General features: G+C 35.4%; 1 pseudogene; it reads right to left on the bottom strand.

Moving 5' to 3' along the window:
- Nucleotides 1-4,712: 4,712 nt before the first annotated feature.
- Nucleotides 4,713-12,991, bottom strand: LOC105032420 (alpha-humulene synthase-like; annotated as a pseudogene).
- Nucleotides 12,992-13,090: the final 99 nt, after the last annotated feature.

Below are 13,090 nucleotides of genomic sequence, written 5' to 3'. Positions count from 1 at the left end.
AGTAACGCGAGCCCCACCTTAGCAAAGGCTCAAAACAACATAAATGCAAGCAATCCAATGGAGTTTAACTGAGAGATGCCTATCTTCGTAATTACGTAGGCAAGCACGTCTTGAGGCTGTTCATATCCTGGACTGAGAATGTAGAAGGGGAAGAGGAGCACTCGATACAGGCTATCAGAAACATTCTGAAACAGGAACTGAAAACAAGCGCTGAAACAGGTGCTGTTAGAAACTCTGATCAGAAAGGTTGACAGAAAACTCAAAAGTAGTTCCAACTAAAATATACACAACTAATTAATGTGCTGAACGCAACCTGGAATAAAGCTTCAAAGAAGCATCAATGAATATGGAGGCCTCAGAACAAATCAATATGATGGAAATCGAAGAAGGATTTATCTCTGTTTCGCTGAAAGACATTCTGAAAACAGAGCATCTGTAACCTTCTAATTATAAGATGTGTAACCCATATATTATTAATATATAACTATTGAATTAGAGCTTTCCTAACTCATTTTCATCCAAAAAAAAAAAAAAACTAGCGACAGGCAAGAGAACCCATCTCAATAAGCACTACACCTCTTTCCTTGGACATTAAAATATTCAAAGATTTTGTTGTTGGTATTAACACATAAGCCATCTCGTTGTTCCCTTTTTCCTTGGCTCAACTTTACTATTTGAACAAAGACAATTTGCAGCATATAACCTTGATTGGCTTTCACTTGAGAGAACTACCAACATCATCATTTTAGAAAAAGTATATCCACAAGTAATCTAAATTTATAATCCAACTAATTTGCATGCTCTGAAGCACAGATTAATACCTAACAACTGCAAATTAGAAGCAACGAAGAAAGAGTAATGGCAAAGTAATTTCCACTTGTACTCTCCTCACCAAATAATGCGCACTCAAACAATGTGGCATCTAACAAATGTTAGGAAATACACCTTAAGATTCGATCCACATTGAGCCCACAGCGAGATCCAAGATGAAAAACGGAGTCCAACGAGCCCAAGAACAGTCCAAATGGAGAAGTTACGCATAAGAGAAGATGGTATGGTGCACGAGGTGACGGCAGGCCGGCGGGGACCTGCGGAGCACCGTCCGGCCCAGCGGAGACACGCCCAACGTGCAGCCATGCACGGCCCAGCACCTGGGCGGGCCCAGTGTGGGCGTGCATGCAAGCCGGCCCAGCGTGTGTGGGTGGGCTGGCCTAGCGCGTGCGGGCGCCCAAGCCAGTGCTGGCAGTTCATGGGAGCGTGTGGACCGAAGTCGCAGTCTAAGCGTGGTCTATGATAATTTTTGCACGATCTAACGGCTCTAGAGCGAGCAGTTCGTGATCGGATGGCTGAGATTGATTCTGAGTTTGATCAGGCATGATCAGAGGCTATTTTGCACAATCGAACAGCACTGGTGTGAGCTGGCCACGATCAAACAGTCACGGATGGTTCTAGGATTGATTAAGACTGTTTCCTAGTGTAATAGTTTTTTGAAGTTTTTGGAGTCTCTATAACTCCGATTGATGAGCCGTTTATTGTGTTAGAGAGCTGATGACGTTCTAGAGGTGTAGAAAGACTTCAACAAAGATTTCAAAGAGCTTTTGTGAGGATTTTAAGATTTTTTTCTTGAGAGACTCTTGTATAAGGGTTAAATGGTAAGTTCCTCTTATATTGATCTTATTTTATTCTCTTATAGTGAAGCTTGCACACCCCATAGAGGTAGGTTTGAGGCTGATCCACATATTTGTATTGTATTTCTTATTTTATTTCTTCTTTCTTCTAGCTGCACCATGTGGTACCGGATCTTGGTGGCGCAACAATTGGTATCAAAGCAAGGTGGTGCCAGAGCGTAGGTTACAGTGGTGGTGATTGAGACAGAAGATGGAGAAGACAAGCACAATCAAGGTGGAGATCAATAGATTTGATGGAAAGAGCAATTTCTCCTTGTGGTAGGCAAGGGTGAAAGACGTGCTCATCTAGCAAGGGTTGATAGATGCTCTCTTATGTGACGAGAAGCCGACCATCATGGAGGTGCAGGATTAGAGGAGGCTCTAGATGCTGACGGTGAGTACGATCCGCTTGTATCTAGCAGATGAGGTGGTGATCTATGTGCTTGACGAGACTTTCCTGACGATGCTGTGGTTAAAGCTCGAAGAGTTGTACATAATGAAGTCTCTCACTAATACCCTCTTTCTCTGGAGGCAGTTCTACCAGCTACGGATAATTGAGAGACAGAGCATGCAGGAGTATCTCAGCCACTTTCAGAAGATCCTCATCGATCTCCTTAGTGTTGGCGAGAAAGTTGAGGAAAAGACTAGGGTGCTGGTCTTACTAGCGTTGCTCCCCCTTCGTATGAATCCTTAGTGACTGCTCTTCTAATGAGGAAGAGCACCATCAAGATGGACGAGGTTACTGCGGTGATTCTCTAGAACGAGGTTCTCGGGAGGGAGAATCCAGCTTCGAGCTCAGGTGGTGGCAGCTCAGCTTTGGTGGTTTTTGGAGGAGCAGGAGACGGCAGACAGGGCGACAAAAAATCGCAGCGAGGATGGTCCAAGTCCAAGACGATGGACTTGAGCAAGACCAAATATTACCGGATTGACGAGTTGGGGCATCTAGCTAGAGATTGCCCTCAATTCAGGGATCGGACGAAGGCTACTACAGCGACGGCCAGTAGCGACTCAGAGGGTGATGCTCTGGAAATATCTGATGAGGTATCTACTTCTTTCTAGTAGTGAATTTTAGATTCTGCATGCACCTATCATGTATGTTGCAGAGAGGAGCAGTTTGGCTCCCTGAGGAGCAGTGAGGGCACTGTTTATCTACCAGATGGATCGAACTGTGAGATCAGAGGCATCAGGATGGTCACGTATTTGTATTGTGTTTTTTATTTTGTTTCTTCTTTCTTCCTGCTACACCATGTGGTACCGAATCCTGGAGGTGCAACAACAAAGTCATAATCAGAACTCATCATCATCTTCCTCGGTGATATGCTTCACAAGCTCATATTCTCCACATGATAAAATCAGCAACCCAAACTCCGGGGAGTGCTCTACATGGAGAACTCCGAATTCTAAAATACAATGACAACGGGTGCACAGAGCACATCAAACAGCAATAACAGACCACTTAATAAAAGTCGGGAAATATGATGGAAAATAATGGGAAATGCATGAGACTGAAACTTTTTTTTTATTAATGGTCCAAAAAGCAGAGAATTACAAACTAGGAAATGCTTTAGTCCACATGATCATCCGTGACAAGTATTTGGTCCTAAGAGAAGGCTTATATATACTTGACATGGCTTGGTTCATACCTAATGAATGAACATGGTCAGCCTACCCTGTTCTACTTGGTTCCCTGCACCTTAGGTAATGAACTGTATCTACTTGTTCCAATCATGAATATTTGAATCGTCCATCGATCTGTTATGATGTCATTCATGAATGATGACCATTTTTTGGGGTAAAATCATCTGGTATTACTACTAATTTGGATGGGATAAGAGGAGATCCAGGGAAATGTTTGGTTTGCAGGAAGAATTTTTCTTCCTCAAAATACTATTTTTGAGAAGTTGATTTCTAAAAATATCATATCTAGGAAAATAGTTTTTGCATATTTGGTTGATCACGAAAAAGTTGTTTATTCCAAAATGGCTTATGTCTCGTTGAGCATGCACTTTGCTGAAAAAACTGCATAAAATGTCTATTATATCCTTAATAGGCATAAGACCTTTTTTTGCTCTCAAACTTTGTACAAATATTAATAAAATATTTATATTAATATAAATAATATATTATTATGTTAATGTTAATATATTAATCTAATATTAGAACAATATCTATATTAATATAATATAAAAAGATAGCATTACAAGGGTATTTTTGGACAAAAAAATCTCTAATTTCTATCCAATGCAAATTCCAAAAATCAACCTCCTCCATGAGTTTTTCTTTCCCATAAAATGTGGGAATTGTATTCCCAACACCATTTTCCAATCTTTCTTTTTTGAAAACTCTAACCAAACAAAAGGGATCAATTTTAACTTCCTAGGAATCACATTTTTCAGCCTCCAATTCCCATGAATCAAATGAGTCCTAAATGATCTTTGGGACTCCAGAGAAACAATCTAATTGTAGTCCTACTAGAGATGTTTAAGCACTACTTGTTGAATCTCAATGGAGATGACTGTCATGCTTCATCATCATATTGATGCCATTGTCTCAATAGAAACTGCTAGAGACCTGCACTCCTACTGTGATCTCTATGAGGGCACTTTCTCATCAGTTGTACTCCTCAAAAATACAAATCAAGGCTTAGATTTCTATCAGTTACCTATACCTTACAGTCGGCGGAAGAACAAATGCTCTTCAAGAACGTCATGATTAATCCCTCACCATTGCTTGCATTTGTGACTGTTATACTGCCTGTTGCTTGAGTTAATAATTTATTTAGTAGCTGAATGATTTTCCAAACTATTCATAGGTGGTTAAATCAACTGAGTGTAGTCCTTTTACTAACTAATTTTATTCATGAACTATTCATGACTTATTCATGAACCATTCTTGGGTCACAAAATTAACTGCAAAAGCTTTTGTTGGTATATAATTGTTGAGAAAATCAGCGATCTTGACTGACAATTTTTTTCAAGGCTAATGTGCAATAATGGAGAAAATTCCACAATATTTTTTATAAAGTTGTTGCTATAGTCAAGATGATTGAATAATAAAATCATATATTTTTATTGAGAATTAACTTGCTCATTTGACAATGATAAGTGTTTTAGAGGATTACAAAAGCTATAAGATACCAAGAACAGACATGGAAATAGAGCACTTATTCCCCCTCACACAAGAAAGACCAACAATAGGAAAATCCAAATCAACAATGTCATAGATAGATAGGCAAACCTATATGAAAGCAGATATTATCTTTGATATAGCCTTCTCAGAAGGAAATGGGCTCGACCAGCAATGATGTGATATGATCTTTCATTATAGCCAAAGAGTGCGTGTATGAATCATACTTTCTGTATATGGTTTCCATCATTCATGCAAGGTTGATGACCGGCATGATCAAAGACGTTGGCATGGTAGTCATACAAAGACACTCCTGGTTTAGAATTTTCCATTCATCTTCAATCATTCGCAGTAGCTTCTCACATGCCTCTTGCATTGAAGTTCCATGCTCTTTAATGTAGCATTGGACTGCCGATGAGATATGCTTCCTCTCTTGTTCAAACTACAATATTTAGAAAAGAATGTATAACTGAAATAATTATGCAGAACAACTTGGAAGTTCCTGAACAAAAAGACTCCATTTTGAGTTAGTTCATTTAGAAATTAAATGGGAAACCAAGACCAATATCTTGGGGGTTAGCTTATAAGTAAGGCATGTTCCAGCTGTCTTTAACTAGCTTGCAAAAGTTCATGTCTAGTGTTCATCTCCAGTACCACCTTGCTCAGGTAGATCACAAGCTGAACTTGAATGCTTATACCTGACCATAGCCTAAGCTCATGTCAAGATGCAACACTACTCTGTATACCAAGATGATGAAGATTAAGCAGCTCAACTAAGCTCAACTCATTGGCAGCCTGAGAATGGTTTTGTAAAATTAACAGATTAATAGCTTCTAAACACTATTACCTCACTGGATCCAACATCATCCAGGAGCCGGCAGATTGAGCAAATAGACTTTATGATTCTTGGGAAGCTTGTAACCCAATCGAATGCCTCCTCTGCTATTTTTTCTCCCATGCCAACGAAAGAAGTACAGGATAATGCAGCATAGCAACAGGAGATCAATGAAACAGTCAGATATTCTTTAAGAGGCGGCGCGTAACCTTCATCCCTCCATTTGGCTTCCTCAAAATAAGCCCTTGATACTTCTTTGAGCTGCATCATATTTGAATCTCAACATAACTAATCAAATTTATATCTTCACTGAGCCCAAACAGTCATTCTCTTTTCAAGAATGACATGAAAAATGAAATAGTTAATATAGATGGTGATTTTGCACATATACATTTAGAGAAAGAAGATTAGTAGTCGACTCAAATCAGAGATGCATGCTATCATGAGTTTTTTTTTCCCTAAAATTATTTGAAGAAAGAGCTTGATGATATGATAATTAAGATAGTTATCATACTGATTCTTTTAGATATTCTACTCTATAGGAGTTTCCTTCATTTGCGAGCTCCTCCTCAAATTCTTTGACTATGTTATATAGATTAAGGAAGTGGAGTTTATAGACCTCCTCTAGTTGATCCACTGCCTCTATGTCCCACCTGCATGCAGTTATATCTATTATAGTCAAGATGGAGAAAAAAAGAATGAAGAGAAAAGAAACATGAGGAAACGACGACAAATATATAGGGTGGCTTAACTTCTTCTTCATTCGCTAATAAATTATGGTGGAAGAGGTTAGAAGCCTTTTTATGCAAGTAACATGGAAGTATAGGAAGTTTCTGTGAAACCTCTTCTTATCGATTGGACAAAGTTCCTTCTACAGTATAGATAGGCATTGGGGATTCCTTTAATCATTGATTAGTTAAATTGTATAAGGCCATAATATCATTTTTCAAGAAAAAGAAAAAAAAAATGACAAAAAGGGGAGGGGGGGGGGGATCTGAAAGGGCTTTTTCAATATGCCTTATTAAGTAGGTTGTTGCTAGAAGACACTGAGATAAAGAGGATATATGAGTGGTTTATTTAAGTCTGACAGATTCAGAATCATTAATTCTTCAACTAGGTTGTTGTTCCATGAGCTACAATATTTTGCTCCAAACAATCCTTAAAAAGTAAAGGTTCTGATTTGTTTGGGCCCTAAAATTACTTTGTCAATCAGAGGCTATAACATGCCTTTTCCTTGTGTGTATTTTGTAATTCGAATTTTTTATTTTTCCTTTTCACTTTTTATGATTTGAGACTTATGGAGATAATATTAAGAATTGGAGTATTTCTCCCTCCATAATGAGGTTGCAGTCAAAAACTAACTCTGCGATAGTTTTTGAAAAAAAATTTTATGGAGTCGAAGGTGGAGTCCAATTCCCAAAGTTTGCAGAACATAGCAGTATAGGTAATTAAAATTTACATGCATAAATTTTTAAGTATCTTGATCAAAAAATTGATGCTATTTAATTTTTTATTTATTTTTTATAATTAGATTTTATTTCATATATTACTTTTTTGATCTATGTAATATCCAAATGCTTCAAGAAAGAGAAAAATTCAAGAGCTAATAGGAGATGCTCAAACCTTTGGATGACTTCGGTAAATGCTTGGAGTTCCTCTACCATGCCATAAGCATCATAGATATCGTCCATGATTGAAAGTAAAGCAATCACCTTGGTGAAATAAATTCGAGCTCTAGAATATTGAGGCTCAAAGTACACCCCAAGACTCCAAAAATAACACTCAACTACTCTGTCTCTACAAAATGTTAGCTTTTTTGCAAGATCAAGTGCTTTCCACCACCTATGTGACATGTAGAAGGAAGAATTAAATAAAATCTCAACCTTAATAAAATCAAATTGCCACAAAAATGGATCATATATGACTGATATATAGAGGAAATAGTTAAGGTGATACAATATTACATACAAGTAACATAGTTAAGAGACCTTCAAAAATAGACATATGAATCAATGAATGACTGACAAAGCAAAGATTTTTGAATTACAATATTCTTATTAAAAAAATGTGAAACTTAAGTAAACATATGGATTAAGTCACTAATATGCAGAGATTCTTTAACAAAATACAAAGATTTTGCATGGCAAAAAAATGTTGAGAATTTGTCTAGCATTAATAAGGAGTTTGAATGATTAAAAGTTAGTTACCACCAGAAATAAATTGGACAAATAACTTGTAGTCCATAAAGTTTCTTGAATATATAGATCCTAAACAATTCTGGGTTAGCATTATATCCTTGTGTATCACATGGTTTGTGCTTAGTTTAAATACGTGAGAATACCCTAGATGATCAACCACTTTTGCCCAAGCTAGTTGGTACCCTACTCCACTTGGTACAGGTCCATGATTTGAACATTAGTGGTGACTCCTTGACACACTTTTCAATAAAAGTATAATTTGGATTACTACATTGATAAAAATTTTACTTATCCAGTTTCAACTAATATATATGATACTAATCTAACTTATACTTGGACGGCGGTATATATGGAATTGATACAATTCCAAAATTGCTTGTGCTTTTGCATAAACACAAATGCAAGTTTTCATATATATGTGGAATACATGTAACTTTATCAAGGACTGACAACCATTTAGTTTCTAGGTTTTCATATATTGTTGAAAAAATTTTATGTTGAGATGTTGCCAGACTTTTATAAATTAATCAAATGACCCAATTTTGATGATAATCTAACAGATATTAGCCTTCCAGGAAGGAGAGAGTAATAAGTATATGACCTTTCTACCAAACAAGATAAACATATGCTTCAAGTATCTATAATAATAATTCCTAATCTAAAACAAATAATGACAAATTAAACTAATCAACAACCTGATATTTGCAACTTGAGAGACGGAAACTTACATAGAGATGCTCCTAACTTCTTCTCTATGAATTGATTGCAGCATATGAAAATCCAACTTTGCAAGCTCTAATACTATATTAATTCATCCCTCATCTTCTTGATACATGGAGATATAATTCTTTACCTCCAACCTCCTCATTCTCCTATGTAAAGGCAACTCAAAGGCATCTAGCATTTGTGTTGCAAGAAGTGTTCTCATATAGATTTCCATGGATTTGAGATGTAATTTTGCAAAATTAAGTGCTTCGTCTAATATATCATCTTCTGGGATGCCAAGATAAGCAGCTTCATAAAGGCTTAACAAACCCCTCACATCATTTCTTAAGGCAGCCTTGAAACTCCCATCAATTTCTTTTAACTTGATAAAAACATCTATCCAAATTTTATACATCTTATGTGAGTAAACATTAAAGAAGAGCTACAACAATAATTGAAAATTGCTTACTTGCATGTATATTGTAGCCATGTTGTCTCAAGAGTCGAAAGCAAAGGGCAACGGCATGCAAATCATCACCCTCAATATGGGAATTAAAAATTTGGCTTAGTCTCTCATCTATCTCTTTTTCAAAATGATATGCCACACCCAAGCGTTGAAGTGCATCAATTAATTCCATCCCTTGTACGTGATCATTAGCATTTTTAAGCAAGTTCACTACTTCCTCTTTTAGTTCTTCAATCCTTTTTATGATACATGCCTCTGACTTCTGCAAATATACAATCAATATTATGAAGAGATAAATGATGTTATAGTATTGATCCTAGAAACTGTGCATTGGAAAATGGTTAAGTTAAAAGCTGAACATATAGCCACCTCAAACCCCACTTGAAAGAGAAATTGCGCCAAATCTAAAAATTTTCTAGATATTTTTATGACAGGTAAAATTATGGTCATGGCAACCCATGAATTAAAATGAAAAAAATAAATTAAATGTATATAACATGTTATTGAGATTGAGATTTGATGGTCAATGTTTTGGTGCAACATATTTCTTTTTTATTTAATCTATATATTTTCCATTTTGTGTGATTACAAGTAATGCTTGGGTGGAAGAGTGTTAATGGGAGTCCAATCATCTGTTACCTTTTTTGATTAGATATCAAATGGGTGATTTTTTTCTTAAAAAAAAATATTTCATCAAAAAAAATTCTGAAAACTTCAGCCAATTTGAATAGCATTAATCATGGATAGATAGATTTCTATTTTTCTTGGTACAAATAGATAAGTTCTTAATTTAAAATGAAGCTAGTTTTTTGCTTCCTTCCACATGAAGCTTCTATTAGTGGTTATTTCATTTTTAATTCAAAATTATTCATTCAAAAAAGGTGTATTTTATAAGGAAATGAAAAAATATATCAAGAGTTCATTATTTGGTTACACCAATTTTGAAAAATCAGGGTTTTCTACATAGTTTTATATTTAGCTTTCATGATAAATTTTTTCAGATTTGTTTCCCTGATTTCCAAAGTCCATGACATGTGACATGTTAATTGAGATTGAGAGTTGAGAGTCACCATTTTTGGGGTAACAAATTTCTCTTTTATGGCACCTATTTTTCTTTTATGTGATTACATGTAATAGGCAGATGGAAAGCATGTTGTTTGGGAGTCAAAGCATCCAAATCCATCTCTGTTATTTAATTTGATCTTTTGTAGATCATACATCAAATGTCTGGTCCTTTTTTTAATTATTATAATTCTAATTTGGATAGCACTAATCGTGGACAAATAGATCTTGTGTTTAAAGTGATCCCGATCCTTTTTTTCAAAATGCATAAATACATGTATATTTTTAGAATTAAAAACACATCTTTTAGAGTTTCACGTTTTAAACTGTAAACTCTTTCTCCCTCTCCAGGAAATAGGATCTCTATATCATTTTTGAGAATGCAGATAAAATTAGAAAGAAAAATGACCAGTATTGTTTGATACCTGAGAGCACCCGAAATTCTGGTCAATAGTGTATTCAATTTGAGAAAGAGAAGCTCAATAGAGCAAAGCATCTTTGAGTTCTAGAAGCATGGATCATAAGCACCAACCTTCGAGATAAAGTGATTGGATAGGAATTTTAGTTAAAATGTGTGTGTGTGTATATCTATTATGTGTTATACATATATGTACATCTACTAAGGAACCAAATACATGCAATACACATTTAAAAAATTAATTAATCAAAATTTGAAGGAATTATTTAACAAATAAATTAATAAGAAAAGAGTTCAAAGGAGTTGGAGGATAATAGAGATAAGACATATGAACCACAGAAAGAGCATTAATATTTTTGTTTTGTTTTTTTAAAGTTTAAGTACAGTCTAAAAGGTTGGAGATGTATATAAGAAATGGTTAGAAATACTTTTACATGGATTTCAAAGTGGTTTACGATGCATAGAAGAAACCATATAGATGAGGGATAAAGGCATGCATAAAAATAACTTGAGATGCACATAGATGATATATGTAACTTCTTAATATATTTATAAAGAGAGAACTAAGGGTAGCTAATCAGAAAACTTGATAAACTGGATCTAAAATGGAATTTATGCGTTTCACTTAGTAACATAGGATGTGTATGCGTATAGATGTATGTATGTATATATAGAAGCATAGATAAATGAAAAAGAGTTTAGATAGTAGTTGAAAACGAATAACCATATCTATGCATGTCAATGCATTCAACATCTTAGTCTAAAATTCAAAACAATGTCAAATATTCAGCTTATTAGTTCATAAACATTCTATTATCCTATCACTTGTTTATTTATTTTTTTAGTCCACGTACATAAAATTCTAACTTGTCCAAAATCACTATTCCTTCAGGTACTACTTGCCCAGTTTGCTATTCAATCAACAGCTTGATTTGCCCCGGACTAGGTACATACAAGCCTAATGGCTTCAAATTCTGGAGCTAGCCTTTGACAAGTTCTTTATAAAGAGTGAGATCCTTGGTACGTAGTACATGCTTTCTTCCATACAAAGAGGAAAGAGTAGAGAGAGAGATATTATTTGCAAGTTAGGGTAACTATAAGATTAGCAAATGACACATGTCAAGCTATAATTGTCCAAGGATCTGGTTAGATTATTAAACATATTTATCTCCACACCATGCATGAAAACTTTTAAGTAGATACCTAGATCACACCAATCCCACCACATATGCAACTTACAAATTTGATGGCACATTTGATATTAGTTGGACTTATCCAAGCCTATTTGCACCTTACCTGTCGAGAAAATCTAACCCATGACGGTGGCACTCCTATCTTTGTTGGTATATGCTGGTGTAATAAAACGCACCATTACCCATTTCTAATTTAAAATCTATATGACAACTTCTTAACACAAAAATTTGCATCAATTGAAAAAACATCAGTATGAGATTGAAAGAAAAACATTCTTCAATGCTCGTTTGTAAGAGGTTCAGAGAAAAAACATCAGTATGGAGGAGAGAGGGTAACCTGAAGATTGAAGGTAATGGATAATTATCAATGAAGTAATCACCCCAAACGGTAGGGTGGTAGTCTGCAAAGAAGTGAATAGTTTCAACACTACTGCATGACACTGAAGAACAGAGAGTAGAACCATTAGCCGCCATTTCCCTCTAAAGAATAGAACTTTAGGAAATGAAGATCTCGCTTAAGGATAACACTATGCGAGGGGTATACATAATAATTTTTGATGGCACCTAACCATCTCCCAATAACTTTTCCCGGCAAAAAAAAAATAGGGCCGTGCTAGACTACGAGGCATGATATGCCCGTGAAAGTAAAGCATTACATAAAATTATTTTCATAAAATAATTTTCATAAAATTAAATTATAGTTCTTAGTCAATAATAAATTCAGAAAATCATTACAAATTTATTGCGTTCTCTTATCCAACTAAATTATACATTAAAATGGACCGTCATTCTGCTTCCATGGATTCATTTATTGTGCTTCTAAAAATTGGGATAGGAATGATGATTCAAATTCCATTCCCATTTCAATTCTTCAGCGTTCAGGATGAGATTTAAAATGTTCTTTAGCTGGAGCATTCATGATGAATCCCTGTTCTGTCTTGAAATTAAGTATTGAGTAAATGCATGATAGTAATATAGCCTATTAAACTGGGTTAACCTAGAGTAAACTAGTTTGCCCCACACAAACCAGAAAAGCCTCTCTGAGAAAGTGGACGTTAATTGCATTCAACAAAGATTTTCACAAGTTCACCTGGCAAATTTACTTGAAATACAGGGACATCCTACCTCTTGTTCAACGTTAACACGTAACCGTACTCCGCATAAACGCACCAAACACAAGCCTAAACGCACCAAACACAAGCCTAACAAATTTCAGCATTCCTAAGCAACATAGCAATTGATAATACAAGCATCAGCTTTTAAACCATGAGCTCCTGCTTTAGTTTGTTGCGCCCACTGAGAAAGATGAATGATTCATGACTAACTTATATTGTCAAATATTTTCATAAGAAATCATCATAGAATTAGACGCACTTGAACTCCAGTAAACTAGATAAAACAACTTAAATGATCATGCGCA

Source organism: Elaeis guineensis, chromosome 8 (genome assembly GCF_000442705.2).
Source record: "Elaeis guineensis isolate ETL-2024a chromosome 8, EG11, whole genome shotgun sequence".
Classification (NCBI taxonomy): domain Eukaryota; kingdom Viridiplantae; phylum Streptophyta; class Magnoliopsida; order Arecales; family Arecaceae; genus Elaeis; species Elaeis guineensis.
The sequence above is the reverse complement of the archived record's forward strand: the minus strand, read 5'-3'. Positions and strand labels throughout refer to the sequence as shown.